Source organism: Triticum dicoccoides, chromosome 2B (assembly GCF_002162155.2).
Source record: "Triticum dicoccoides isolate Atlit2015 ecotype Zavitan chromosome 2B, WEW_v2.0, whole genome shotgun sequence".
In the NCBI taxonomy this organism is placed as follows: Eukaryota; Viridiplantae; Streptophyta; class Magnoliopsida; order Poales; family Poaceae; genus Triticum; species Triticum dicoccoides.
In genome coordinates, this window is record NC_041383.1 from 124,713,659 (window position 1) to 124,728,138 (window position 14,480).

The following is a 14,480-nucleotide window of genomic DNA, read 5'->3' on the forward strand; positions in this document are numbered from 1 at the left end:
GGCCTCTTTTCAGCAGCCCAAAGGGCGGGAAGCGGCGGCCTTTGGTCCTGGTTGGTGGCAACAACCGGGACTAAAGGGGGGGGGCATTGGTCCCAGTTGGTGCCACGAACCGGGACCAAAGGGTGGCATTGGTCCCGGTTCGTGGCACCAACCGGGACCAATGGCCTTGCACAGCGGCGTGGTGGTGGGAGTTTAGTCCCACCTCGCTAGTTGAGAGCGCCCCGCACCTGTTTATAAGCTCCGCTGCCTCTTCTCACTCGAACTCCTCTGAACTGCAGGTCAATGGGCCTAATTTGACACTACTTTGCCTGTGGGCCTGCTGGGCCTTCTGCGGGCCTGAATCCTGGCCCATGGTAGGGTTTCTAGTCGTATTCAGGCCGTGGGGACCCAGTAGGAGGCACTTTTTTGGTTTTTTGTTTTGTTTACTTATTGTTGCTATTTTTATTTTTTCCAGTTTTTTGTTTTGTTTTCTACATTATTTATTTTCTTTTGTTTTTTGCTTTATTTTTTAATTCTTTTTACTTTTAGTTTTAGGAAAATTATAAACTTTGTGCTAGTGCCATTAGTTTTCAAATTTGAAAACACTTTTTTTGTTTTTTTGTTTTCTTTCTTGCTTTATTTATTTTATTTTGTTTCTACTTACAACAAAATACTTATTGTTGCTATTTTTAATTATTTTCCAGTTTTTTTTTGTTTTTTGCATTATTTATTTTCTTTTGTTTTTTGCTTTTAGTTTTAAAAAAATTGTAAACTTTCTGTTAGTGCCATTAGTTTTCAAATTTGAAAACACTTTTTTTGTTTTTTTGTTTTCTTTGTTGCTTTATTTATTTTATTTTGTTTCTACTTACAACAAAATACTTATTGTTGCTATTTTTATTTTGTTTTCTGCATTATTTATTTTCTTTTGTTTTTTGCTTTATTTTAAATTCTTTTTTCTTTTAGGTCAGCAAAATTATAAACTTTCTGTTAGTGCCATTAGTTTTCAAATTTGAATAGTTAAAATTTGAATTCTTTGAAATTTGTGTGAATCACAAGTTTGTGATTAACTTTACTAAAAAATGAACATAGATGCACCTATAGAGTGTTCTTGGTGAGAACATAGTTGACAAGGAGCGAAACGGGATTAATGGTATTACAAGGGCCGAACCATAAGACATTAAAGCATTTCAAATGAACTCTGAAAAAGTTGAAAGTTGGCATGGTATCATAAATTCACCACATAGCATGTGCGTGTACAAAACGGATAATGGAATCATACTCGTCTATTACAAAGTTGGCATGGTATCATCATAATAGTTGCGGGAGAAAGTCTTCAGTTTTTCTTTGCTTGTGTCATTTGCTTATTGCGCCGTAACCATGGATAATCTTCATCATTTATCAGGATGCTGGGGTCAGCCTTGACTTTGAAAGTAGGAATTTCATGAAACTTTTCATAATCTTCAGACATGTCTGTCTTGCCCTCCACTCCCACGATGTCCCTTTTTCCTGAAAGAACTATGTGGCGCTTTGGATCATCGTATGATGTATTCGCTCCCTTATCTTTTCTTTTTCTCGGTCTGGTAGACATGTCCTTCACATAGATAACCTGTGCCACATCATTGGCTAGGACAAACGGTTCGTCAGTGTACCCAAGATTTTTCAGATCCACTGTTGTCATTCTGTATTGTGGGTCTACCTGTACCCCGCCTCCTGACAGATTGACCCATTTGCACTTAAACAAAGGGACCTTAAAATCATGTACGTAGTCAAGTTCCCATATGTCCACTATGTAACCATAATATGTGTCCTTTCCCCTCTCGCTTGTTGCATCAAAGCGGACACCGCTATTTTGGTTGGTGCTCTTTTGATCTTGGTCAATCATGTAAAATGTATTCCCATTTATCTCGTATCCTTTCCAAATCGTAACAGTCGAAGATGGTCCCCTGGACAACAAGTACATCTCATCACAAACAGTGTTGTCACCTCTGAGATGTGTTTCCAACCAACAGCTGAAAGTCCTGATGTGTTCACATGTAATCCAGTCGTCGCACTGCTCCGGGTGTTTGGAGCGCAGACTGTTCTTGTGTTCATCGACATACGGGTTCACCAAGGTAGAGTTATGTAGAACTGTGTAGTGTGCTTGAGACCAAGAATATCCGTCCCTGCATATTATTGAGTCCCTTCCAAGCGTGTCTTTTCCAGTCAGTCTCCCCTCATACCGCGATTTAGGGAGACCTATCTTCTTAAGGCCAGGAATGAAGTCAACACAAAACCCGATGACATCCTCTGTTTGATGGCCCATGGAGATGCTTCCTTCTGGCCTAGCGCGGTTACGGACATATTTCTTTAGGACTCCCATGAACCTCTCAAAGGGGTACATATTGTGTAGAAATACGGGGCCCAGAATGACAATCTCGTCAACTAGATGAACTAGGACGTGCGTCATGATATTGAAGAAGGATGGTGGGAACACCAGCTCGAAACTGACAAGACATTGCACCACATCACTCCTTAGCCTTGGTATGATTTCTGAATCGATCACCTTCTGAGAGATTACATTGAGGAATGCACATAGCTTCACAATGGCTAATCGGACGTTTTCCGGTAGAAGCCCCCTCAATGCAACCGGAAGCAGTTGCGTCATAATCACGTGGCAGTCATGAGACTTTAGGTTCTGAAACTTTTTCTCTGCCATATTTATTATTCCTTTTATATTCGACGAGAAGCCAGTCGGGACCTTCATACTAAACAGGCATTCAAAGAAGATTTCCTTCTCTTCTTTGGTAAGAGCATAGCTGGCAGGACCTTCATACTGCTTTGGAGGCATGCCGTCTTTTTCGTGCAAATGTTGCAGGTCCTCCCGTGCCTCGGCTGTATCTTTTGTCTTCCCATACACACCCAAGAAGCCTAGCAGGTTCATGCAAAGGTTCTTCGTCACGTGCATCACGTCGATCGAAGAGCAGACCTCTAGGTCTTTCCAGTAGGGTAGGTCCCAAAATATAGATTTCTTGTTCCACATGGGTGCGTGTCCACCAGCATCACTCGGAACAGCTAGTCCGTCGGGACCCTTTCCAGAGATTACGTGTAAATCATTGACCATATCAAGTACGTGATCACCGGTACGCATGGCGGGCTTCTTCCGGTGATCTGCCTGGCCTTTGAAATGCTTGCCTTTCTTTCGACATTGATGGTTGGTCGGAAGAAATCGACGATGGCCCAGGTACACATTCTTCCTGCAGCTTCCCAGGTATATACTACCGGTGTCAAGTAAACAGTGCGTGCATGCGTGGTATCCCTTGTTTGTCTATCCTGAAAGGTTACTGAGAGTGGGCCAATCGTTGATGGTCACGAACAGCAATGCCTTTAGGTCAAATTCCTCCTATTTGTGCTCATCCCACGTACGTACACCGTTTCCATTCCACAGCTGTAAAAGTTCTTCAACTAATGGCCTTAGGTACACATCAATGTCGTTGCCGGGTTGCTTAGGGCCTTGGATGAGAACTGGCATCATAATGAACTTCCGCTTCAGGCACATCCAAGGAGGAAGGTTATACATACATAGAGTCATGGGCCAGGTGCTGTGATTGCTGCTTTGCTCCCTGAAAGGATTAATGCCATCCGCGCTTAAAGCAAACCATACGTTCCTTGGGTCACTTGCAAACTCATACCAGTACTTTCTCTCGATTTTTCTCCACTGCGACCCGTCAGCGGGTGCTCTCAACTTCCCGTCTTTCTTACGGTCCTCACTGTGCCATCGCATCAACTTGGCATGCTCTCCGTTTCTGAACAGACGTTTCAACCGTGGTATTATAGGAGCATACCACATCACCTTCGCAGGAACCCTCTTCCTGGGGGGCTCGCCGTCAACATCACCGGGTCATCTCGTCTGATCTTATACCGTAATGCACCGCATACCGGGCATGCGTTCAGATCCTTGTACGCACCGCGGTAGATGATGCAGTCATTAGGGAATGCATGTATCTTCTGCACCTCCAATCCTAGAGGGCATACGACCTTCTTTGCTGCGTATGTACTGTCGGGCAATTCGTTATCCTTTGGAAGCTTCTTCTTCAATATTTTCAGTAGCATCTAAAATCCTTTGTTAGGCACATTATTCTCTGCCTTCCACTGCAGCAATTCTAGTACGGTATCGAGCTTTGTGTTGCCATCTTCGCAATTGGGGTACAACCCTTTTTTGTGGTCCTCTAACATGCGATCGAACTTCAGCTTCTCCTTTTGACTTTCGCATTGCGTCCTTGCATCGACAATGACCCGGCAGAGATCATCATCATCGGGCACATCGTCTGGTTCCTCTTGATCTTCAGCAGCTTCGCCCATTGCAGCATCATCGTGCACATCGTCTGGTTCCTCTTGATCTTCAGTAGCATCACCGTATTCAGGGGGCACATAGTTTTCATCGTACTCTTCTTCTTCGTCGTCTTCCATCATAACCCCTATTTCTCCGTGCCTCGTCCAAACATTATAGTGTGGCATGAAACCCTTGTAAAGTAGGTGGGTGTGAAGGATTTTCCGGTCAGAGTAAGACTTTGTATTCCCACATATAGGGCATGGACAACACATAAAACCATTCTGCTTGTTTGCCTCAGCCACTTCGAGAAAATCATGCACACCCTTAACGTACTCGGAGGTGTGTCTTGAACCGTACATCCATTGCCGGTTCATCTGCGTGCATTATATATAATTAAGTGTGTCAAAAATCATTAAGAACATCATGAATAGATAATTAAGTGACCAAATTATAATAGAAGTTCATCATCACATTAAAACCAAAGTACATACATAGTTCTCATCTAACAACATAAAGCTCTGCAGAGCATCTAAATTAATTAAACCATACATTGAAACTATGTAAAACATTTCAATGCGAAAACAAATGCGATCATAATCGCAACCAATGTAACAACTGATCCAACGACATAATGATACCAAGCCTCGGTATGAATGGCATATTTTCTAATCTTTCTAATCTTCAAGCGCATTGCATCCATCTTGATCTTGTGATCATCGACGACATCCGCAACATGCAACTCCAATATCATCTTCTCCTCCTCAATTTTTCTTATGTTTTCCTTCAACAAATTGTTTTTTTCTTCAACTAAATTTAACCTCTCGACAATAGGGTCGGTTGGAATTTCCAGTTCCACAACCTCCTAGATAAATAAAATCTATGTAACCTTGGTCGGCATAATTGTCATAAACAATAAATGAAGCAATAGTTATGAAAAGATAATATATACCACATCCGAATCATAGACAGGACAAGGGCCGACGGGGGCGGATACCAAAACCATCGCACTATATAAGATGCAATAATAAAAGTAAGAAAATTATACAAGTATCTATATAAACATACAAGTAAGAATTTTTTTTCCTTTCAGAAAGAAGATAAGAACAAGAGGCTCACCATGGTGGTGCCGGCGACGAGATCAGCGCGGGCGATCGACGGCGGTGAAGACGGGGACGGGACGTGACGGACCGCTAAACCTAGACAAATATTGAGGAAAATGGAGCTTGGAGGTCGAGCTTGGAGAGAAGAAAGCTTAAGTAGTGTGGCTCGGGCATTCCATCGAACACCTCGTGTGCATAGGAGGTGAGCTAGAACACCACAAAGCTCTCCCCTCTACGGCCAGAAAAAACAGAGCAGTGGGAGTGCTCTGCTCGCGGGCGAGGGGTATATATAAGCAACTCATTGGTCCCGGTTTGTCCCACGAACCGGGACTAAAGGGCAGCTTTTGGTCCCGGTTCATGCCACCAATTGGGACCAATGGTGGTGGGCCAGGAGCGAGGCCCATTGGTCCCGGTTCGTCCCACCAACCGGGACCAAAAGTCCAGATGAACCGAGACCAGTGGCCCACGTGGCCCGACCGGCCCCCGGGACTCACGAACCCGGTCCGATGCCCCCATGGGTCCCGGTTCTGGATTGAACCGGGACTAATGGGTTGACCTGGCCTGGACCATTGCCCCCTTTTCTACTAGTGCTAGGAAAGTGCCGTGGGAGAAGCATCTGACGGAGGCGGCGGTGGAGAAGTTCGTGGACTGAGCTTCATCGACGGCGGTTGGCTAAGCAAGCAGCCATAGCCGGGGCTCGATCGGATCACGTGTAGAGCTGCACACATATGACATAGGGAATAGCAAGATGAGTTGTGAGCTTACACTCATTTTACATTGCGGTCTAGAGAGAAAGAGGGGGGCCTGGCCTTCTACTAACTCCCGTGTGCAAATTAATGGCACCAAAAGTAGGCCAAAAATTTGGTACTCTCTCAGTTTCAAATTTACTCAAATGTATTCTAAGTCATATTTCTTTAAATTTGATCAAGATTATAAAAACTATATTAGTATCTATTTTAGGAGTACATACATATTTTTTGGTAAGGAGTACAAACTACTCCCTCTGTAAAGAAATATAAGAGCGTTTAGATCATTAAAATAATGATCTAAACGCTCTTATATTTGTTTACGGAGGGAATACTTTTTTTATGCGAGTATACACTTATTTTTTATATTGTACTATATACTCCTTGTTTTGGTCTGGAAGCATATACTTTTTTCTAAGTGAGTATATACCACTTCTTATGGAAGAACATACTCTTTTTAAATTTTTCGCATGAGTGTATATATTGCTATCTGCATTGTAGTTTATAGAGCTTTTTCTACATACGAGTATGTACTATTTGTGCATGACAAATATATACTACTTTTTTGGTATAGAGTATATAATTTCTTTTGTATCTGAGTATGTACATTTTTATATTGTAATATATACTACTACTATTTTGGTTTGGAAGCATATACTTTTTTTAATTAGCATATACTGTTTTTAATGGGGTATATACCACATATTGCGACTCTTTTTGGGGGTAAAGGAACATATACTATTTATACTTGGAAATGAAGTATAATCCACTTGGAAATATAAATAACTACAAATTAAGGAGTATTCAGAATGAAGATAACAAAAAAAAGGTATACTCTGTTAAACATCTATTGTACAGGTCGGCGTGTCCTTGAGGCTCACGGCATAGTAGTTAGGAGATTTACTCTTTTTCTGTTTATCTCTCTTAATTATCTCCTAAAACCCTCCTGTAATATCTCTTGGTGGTTAGCCTCGACGCTGCTATCTCCTGTACCGATCCCCCCAATCAATATATACACTGCGGGTCTCCATGTATGGAGATTGAGACGCTTCCACGATTTCCTCATGGTATACAGAGCAGGCCTCTTCCACGACATCTAGCTCATCTTCCTTCATCTGTTTCCTCCCCAGAACCACCACGCCGCAACCATGTCCTTCTCCTCCGCAGTCCCCTCTTCTGGCCTCAACTACAACACCTCAAAACCCCTTAGCCGGACGAACTATGTTCTCTGGCGAGTCCAAGCACGATCCCAGATACTGGGCGCCGGCTTGTTTGGCTATATAGATCGGACTATAGAGGAGCCTCCAAAAACAATCATCAGCAAAGATAAAGATGGCAAAGAACAGGTAGTTCCCAACCCTGCTCATAATCCTTGGCTAGTTCAAGATCAGCAAATCGTAGCATATCTTCTCCGAAACTTGTCCAAGCAGGTGCTTGTTCAAGTAGCCTCGCTTGAATCATCACATGCAATTTGGACCACGCTAGCAAATATGTTTTCTGCAGTCTCTCTGTCTCGTGTCAATAACATCAGATCGACACTCACGAACGCCAAGAAGGGGTCACAGTTGGCCTCCACCTTCTTCGGGCAGATGCGCGCCCTCTCCGACGAGCTTGCGGCGGCAGGCAAACCGATCGGGGAGGACGAATGCATCTCCTTCATCGTCGCCAGGCTTGATATGGAGTATCAGCCCATCATCTCTGCACTCGACGTCCGCACCGATCCCATCACCGTTGATGCGCTCTTCTCTATGGTGGCAAACTTCGATCAACACGCTGAGATGTTCAGCGGCACTGGTGGCTTCAAGTCTTCAGCGAACGCCGCCTCCAGGGGTCGATCGGGTGGCGGCAGAGGCGGCTACTGCAACTAGAAGCAAGGTGGTCGCGGCGGCGGCTGCTCTGATGGTGGCGGCCAAAACCCTAGCAGCGGCTACCCTGGCACGGGCAGCGGCGGCTACAACCATGGCGGTGGTGGTTACAACAACCAGAGTGGCGGCGGCTACAACAACCCATGGCAGCGGCGGTGGCCAAGGCAGCGGCCACCGTGGCGGCGGCGGCGGGGGCTACTACAACAACAATGGCCCTCCGCGCCACTACTACAACAACAACCAAGGGGGCCGTTTCGCCGGGTATGAGGAGTATGAAAACAAATGCCAGATCTGCAAGAAAACTAACTATATTGCAAAAGAATGTAAGTGGCGCTATGCAGAGGATAATTCTAGAAGAAGGCATGTTGCAGCTGCAGCGGATGCTTCATACGAAGTTGACTCCAATTGATATCTTGACTCCGGCTCGAATGAGAACATCACCTCTGAACTCGAGAAGATGACCATGCACGAGAAGTATCACGACCAATAACAAGTTCACACAGCTGAAAATGGTCTAGGTATGATGATTAGTCATGTTGGAGAGTCTATTATTCAAACCCCACACCGTGATATTCCCGTAGATGATGTGCTTCACATTCCCAATGCATCCAAAAATCTTTTGTCAGTGCATCGCATTACTCTTGATAATGGTGTTTTCATAGAGTTTCACCCCTTTTTCTTTTTGATCAAGGATCAGGTCACGAGGAGGGTACTTTATCATGGTAGATGTGTGCAAGGCCTCTACCCATTGATCCCCAAAATTTCCAAGTTCAATAAGCAAGCCAATGGAGTCTTCAAAGTGTCTTCAGAACGATGGCATAATCGTTTAGGCCACCCATCTTTTTCCATTGGTGACTGGCGAGCCACTGCATGCTTCACCCACTACTAGATCCGTGAGCGACCGGATCGCTTGCGACGGCGAGCAGCGGGGAGCGAAGATGCCATCGGAGCCAATCGATATTGAGTCGACGGCTACCGTAGGAGGACACCGCAGGCACTCGCGCGGTAGTGCGCTGCTTCGCAAACGGGGAGCGCCTCGATGTCGAGGGGGGCTTCCTGGAGCCGGACCAAATCGTCGGCGATGAAGCTGAGCGCGCCGAGACGGATCTCACAGCCTAGAGACAATCCACCGCTAGAAACCATGTCGAAGAATTTCGAACAACGCAACCTCGTCGGAGTTCGCTTAGACGCCTGCCTCACGGTGGGCACCAACTATCGTGGGAACGGATCTGACAGTAGAGATGGGGGTACGTAGGAGAGGACAGAGCCTAGCTACGGCGAGGATGTACACTCGGATTTACGAGTTCAGACCCCTCTCGGAGGAGGTAACAGCACTGCGTCTCGGTGCCGCGAAGGCTTTATTTGTTGGAGTGTTGAGTTACAGGGGGTGCGAACCCTTGTGCAAGAGGGGAGGGGTGGCTTATATAGAGTACGCCGACTCCTCGCAGTCCTCAGTTACGCAAGGATTCAATGAGAGAATAATGTCACAAACGTTATTGGTAACGCCCGTGTTCAATGATCTATAAGGTGACGGAGTGAATGTCCGACCGTTGCCATCTAGAGGTGACCCTAGGTCTTCTGTCCTTCGAGTGAATTCTCATACTCTGAGTGAATAACGATGGTCGAGTGGAATTGGGGTATCCGAGTGGATCTACTGTCGAGTGGCTTGCACCCAGTGATAATTCCAGTCCGTATCTTCTTTCTATCTTTGAAGGCCTTGGCCTCTTGTTTAGTGTCCTTGGCTAGGGCATATGGGTCAGGCCTAGGACCCTACCCTAGGTACATGTCATCTTCAGGCGGCCCGTCAGAGTTAGTACCACCTCGCATATCTTCAATCCTTGAGATTAGAGCAGCCGCTATAAATTAAACGCTCGTTTCCAGCAGGATACAAGCGAAAAGTTGGGTGACAAACAATTTTTTTAGAGAAACCCATCATCCTTTATTATTAGCTATAAATATAAATAAGAACTAAACGTAGTCTAAACAACACAAATTATTTGCCTAGTGCAATAAAAATTTACTCGGCAAAGGGAAAGGAGAAGAAAAAGAAAAATAATTGTTTGCCGAGTGCAAAGAAAAACTTGGCAAAGAGAAGTGCAAAAAAAAGGGCTCTCGGCAAAGAGTTCTTTGCCTAGTGCAAATAATTAAAATAAACACAAAAGAGGTGTTTACCGAGTGCAAAAAAAAACTGTACTCGATGAAGGTCATGCTTGCCTAGTACCCGTATAAAATGTACTCCCTCCGTAAATTAATATAAGAGTGTTTAGAACACTATTTTAGTGATCTAAACGCTCTTATATTAGTTTACATACTCAGCAAACATCTGAAACTCGGCAAAATCCCATATTCCGGTACTGAAGAGATAGGAACCTGGTTGGCACAATACTCATTGATTCAATGATTGGCTTGTTCTGAACACTAACCATACTCATTTATTCGATGAAGAGTGAGCAAATCCCATATTTCGCTCGTTGTATTGGGGAGTACATGATACTAGTATCATGCATATGATACTATTGTATGATACTACCTTCGTAATGCATAATATCATTAGTTAGTATCTTAGATTGCCTTATTAATTATTATGCATAACACAAAGTAATGTAACATTTAATATGATACGGTATTATGATATGTTACCACATCCTCTTTTTTCACATTTTATTATGTGCCAAATCATCAAAAAAAAATAGATGGCATGCATGATACCGCTTATGATACTACTATTACGGGCAGCCGTAGTGAAGAAAGAGAGATAGGAAGCTGGTCGGCACCACACAACGAGGCGACATCTGAAACTTTGGTCTTTCGTTGGCCTTTGAGTCGTCGCCTTGTCCTGGCACGGTACTCATCGATTCAATGACTGCAATTTTTAAGTAAACATTGAGGGTGTACATGATTTTTCTTATACAATAGGGTATATAAATACGTGAAGAGATTCGCTAACCGTCAGTCTAGCTAGTTCCTAGAGATCATCAGTATCAGTTCTAACAATTGGTTGAGCTCTCTATCTGAGCCTCCGGTTCACACGCAGGAGTATTATTATTTACTTTGTCCCGGGCTCTCCTGCCCAGGAACCAAAGCACGAGGTGGATGCCGATGTAGGCGAGCACGGCGGCGAACAGCGCGATGACGTACCCCGTCGCCTTCCACTCCCGGCTGCTGCCGACCGCGTACGCCGTGAGGAGGCCGAACAAGTCGAGCACGATCGCCGTGTTCATGGCATAGAGCAGCAAGACGTTGTTCTGCAGAGACTCCTGCAGCAGCAGGACGATGACGACGACCGACGCCACGAACGAGGTCGAGTTGCAGTAGAAGAAGGCGCTGTACCGGGCCGGGTTGTTGAGCCGCATCACGGCGTTTCCCGCATTGTCGCCGCCCGGCGGCTTCATGGCGGCCTGGTAGGTGACGCTCGCGGCCAGGATCGCGAGCACCATCATGTACTTTCGCCTGGCACTATTCCCACTCTTGTGTCGCCGCCTCATTGCCCTGTCGCCGGCCGGACTTGGCCGTGATGGGTTGCTGTCTTCTCCTCCATTGGCTTCGCCGAATATGAGCAGGACCAGCAGCGCCATGGCCGTGATGGCAATCAGCGTGATTACGACGGCGACCAGGACGAAGACGTACATGGACGTCTGTGGATCGGGGATGGTCCCGCTGAGGTAGGCACCCATCAGGCCGAACAGGGCGATCACCATGCACACGTACAGCGCGTAGCACCGTATGCCCGGCTTGTATAGGTTCGGGTTCACGAGCAGGATGATGAGCGTGATGGACACCATGAAGCTCGTCGAGTTGCAGTAGAAGAACGCTTGGTACCTCATCCCGTAAGTGTCGGCCATGATGGGGTCTCCCGCACGGTGCCCCTCCGTCCAGAAGCCCCCCGTCGGTGTCAGTCCAGCCTGGTAAGTGATGGTGGCCACCAGGATGGCGAGAAGCAGGAGGCGCTTGCGCCTCTTCTCCAGCTTCCTGTTGTCCTCGTAGCTCATTTCCTTGTGGTCCAACGTGAAGAAGACGACGTGAATTACCACGTACGCCAACGTAGCTGCTGGCAAGGCTATGAGCTTGACGGTGGTGATCACGTCCCGGCAGCTCCCGGCCGCGTACGCGCCGATGAGGCCAAGCAAGCACAGTAGCATGGCCACCTCGAGCGTGTGCCGTCGGATCAGGCCCCTCGCACGGACCATGAGGATGACAACCAAGGACGCCACGAACGCGGTCGAATTGCAGTAGAAGAACACCATGTACCGGCTAGGGTTCATCACTGACAGTATCGGGTCGCCGGCCTTGTAGCTGTTCTGCTGGCGCTGGCCGTCCCGCGACCAGACGCCACCCGGCGGGTCCAGCCCCGCGTGGTAGGTGATGGTTGCCACGAGAGTCGCAAGCAGCAGAAGGAGAGACTTCACCTTCTCCATGCCTGCAGGTTCTGCATTCTCCTCATCCATTACCATGACCATGTTGCTGCCTTGTTGTTGCCTACCGCCATCTGATGTTGGTATATCTGCTTGCAGTTGTCCTTCTCCAAACCCTCTTTTTTGCAGCCAACTTGAGCATGAAGAGTAGGCACACACAAATTGATGTGGTAGCCAGCTGGTGTTCTTGAGAGGATTCGAGACAACCACCAACACCATCATCACTAGGAAGATGTAGACGAGAACCAGGTCGATCAGCGCGATGACGTAGGCAGAGGAGCCCGCATTCCCGCAGCTCCCGGCGACGTAGGCCCCCAGGAGGCCGAGCAGCACGACCAGGATGAGCCCGCACAGCTGCACCATGGCGCAGCACCGGCTCTGCAGCCTCCGGACCAGGAGCAGCACGATGATGAGCAGCGACGCCACGAACGCCGTGGTGTTGCAGTAGAAGAAGGCCTTCAGGTGGCCGTGCCCTTCCTCGTCGCCGCCGGGCGGGCTCAGGCCAGCGGTGTACGAGATTCCCACCGCGAATGTCGCGAGCAGCATGAGTACCTTGCGTTGCTCTCTGAGCTTGAGAGACTCATCGGGGCTCTCCACTTCCGATTCCGACGGCGTGTAGGAAGCTAGTAGGATGTGAACGCCGACGTAGGCGGCGAGAGCGACCACCAGCACCCAGGTGTACACTGTGGACGGCACGTCGAAGCAGCTTCCGCTGGCATAGGCCCCCATGAGGGCGAGAAGGTCCAGCACCATGACAAACCGGAGCACGGCCAGCCAGACGGGTCTCTTCTCGTTGAGGAGGAGGAGGAGGAGGATGACCCCAATCGACGCCGTGAAGGCGGTAGCGTTGAAGTAGACGAATGTGATGTACTGAGGCGTGAGCCTGAGGACCATGCGCCCGCTTTCGCTCTCCTCCGGCGGCGACACTCCGGGCGTGCTGAAACTCGCCTCGTAGGTCGCTGCAGCTACCAGCCCGGCCAGCAGCATGAGATACTTCCGCAGATAGTACTCCCACGACGGCTCGTGTATGCTGCTGCTGCTGCCGGCCGACGAGCTGGGCACCGCCGTGGGGCTGCCGTTGGACTCTACCATTTCGATGGACAACGCCATTTATTACTATGATGACTACGCTATAGCTTTTTGTGCGAGCACGGATGGGAGGAAGGCGGCTGTGATGAGATCGACTGCCGATAGCGGCTGTGAGAGAATGGATACAAGGAAGGCTCCGGTGACTGTGAGTCCGCTTGTGCCACTGCCACTGTGTCTTTATATAAGCTCAAGCTGACATGGCCCACTGTGTACGAACCCTGAAGCCAGTAGGTAGCTAAGACTTCTTCAACGACACTTGTTTAACTCCATATTTCATCCTGTATTTAACTGTTCATTGGATGTTTGAATGCTTCAACCCTTCCAAAACCGTTGACCGCATGCATGCGAAGGGGTTATGCATGGTTTATAGCCTCCCACATGCAGTAGCAGTGGAGCATGGGTGTGTCTTGGTAGTGGCGTGCGTAGACATGTGGGAGAGTATAAGTTCAAACTAAACAAGGCACGTGGGAGTACTAATTTTTGCTGGTTTTTTTCCGTCTCACCTCCCACCAGCCCTCACGATCAATCTCCATCGATGGAACGAAGTCGCTACTCACTAGCCCCACCGACCGGTTTTTCCAATGCCTCCCAACCGCATCGCACAATCCCTCGGTTTTCCACGCACGCTCTCGCCCAGTCTCCCCCCTCTCAAACCCTCCCGAATTCCACACATGCTCTGGCTGGCGAAACTTGGTAGGGCATATTAGAGGATATTCGGGCGGGTGGTGGCATGGATAATTTTATCCAGAATCTGCCTGGTGCCTACCCTAATACCCCATTGGATCAATTTGCCAGGGTTCCATGCCGCCGCCGCCGTCAAGCTGGTTCCTCGGCATTCGGTCGTTACGCTGGTTCAGGTCATCATCCTCCGCCACTTGCAACGCGCACGGCAATGTGAAGGAACAAGCAGAGGGCGGAGAAGTGCCGGCACACGACGGCGAACTTGGCAGGTACGGGCACCGCGCGGGGAAGGTGCGACG

The 14,480-nt window shown here is 47.7% G+C and overlaps 2 pseudogenes; one reads left to right on the top strand and one right to left on the bottom strand.

Moving 5' to 3' along the window:
* LOC119360632 overlaps window positions 1-6,078 on the top strand; it is a 23,441-nt pseudogene extending 17,363 nt beyond the window's left edge.
* Window positions 6,079-8,971: 2,893 nt separating this feature from the next.
* LOC119360633 lies at window positions 8,972-14,279 on the bottom strand (annotated as a pseudogene).
* Between the last annotated feature and the right edge of the window lie 201 nt (window positions 14,280-14,480).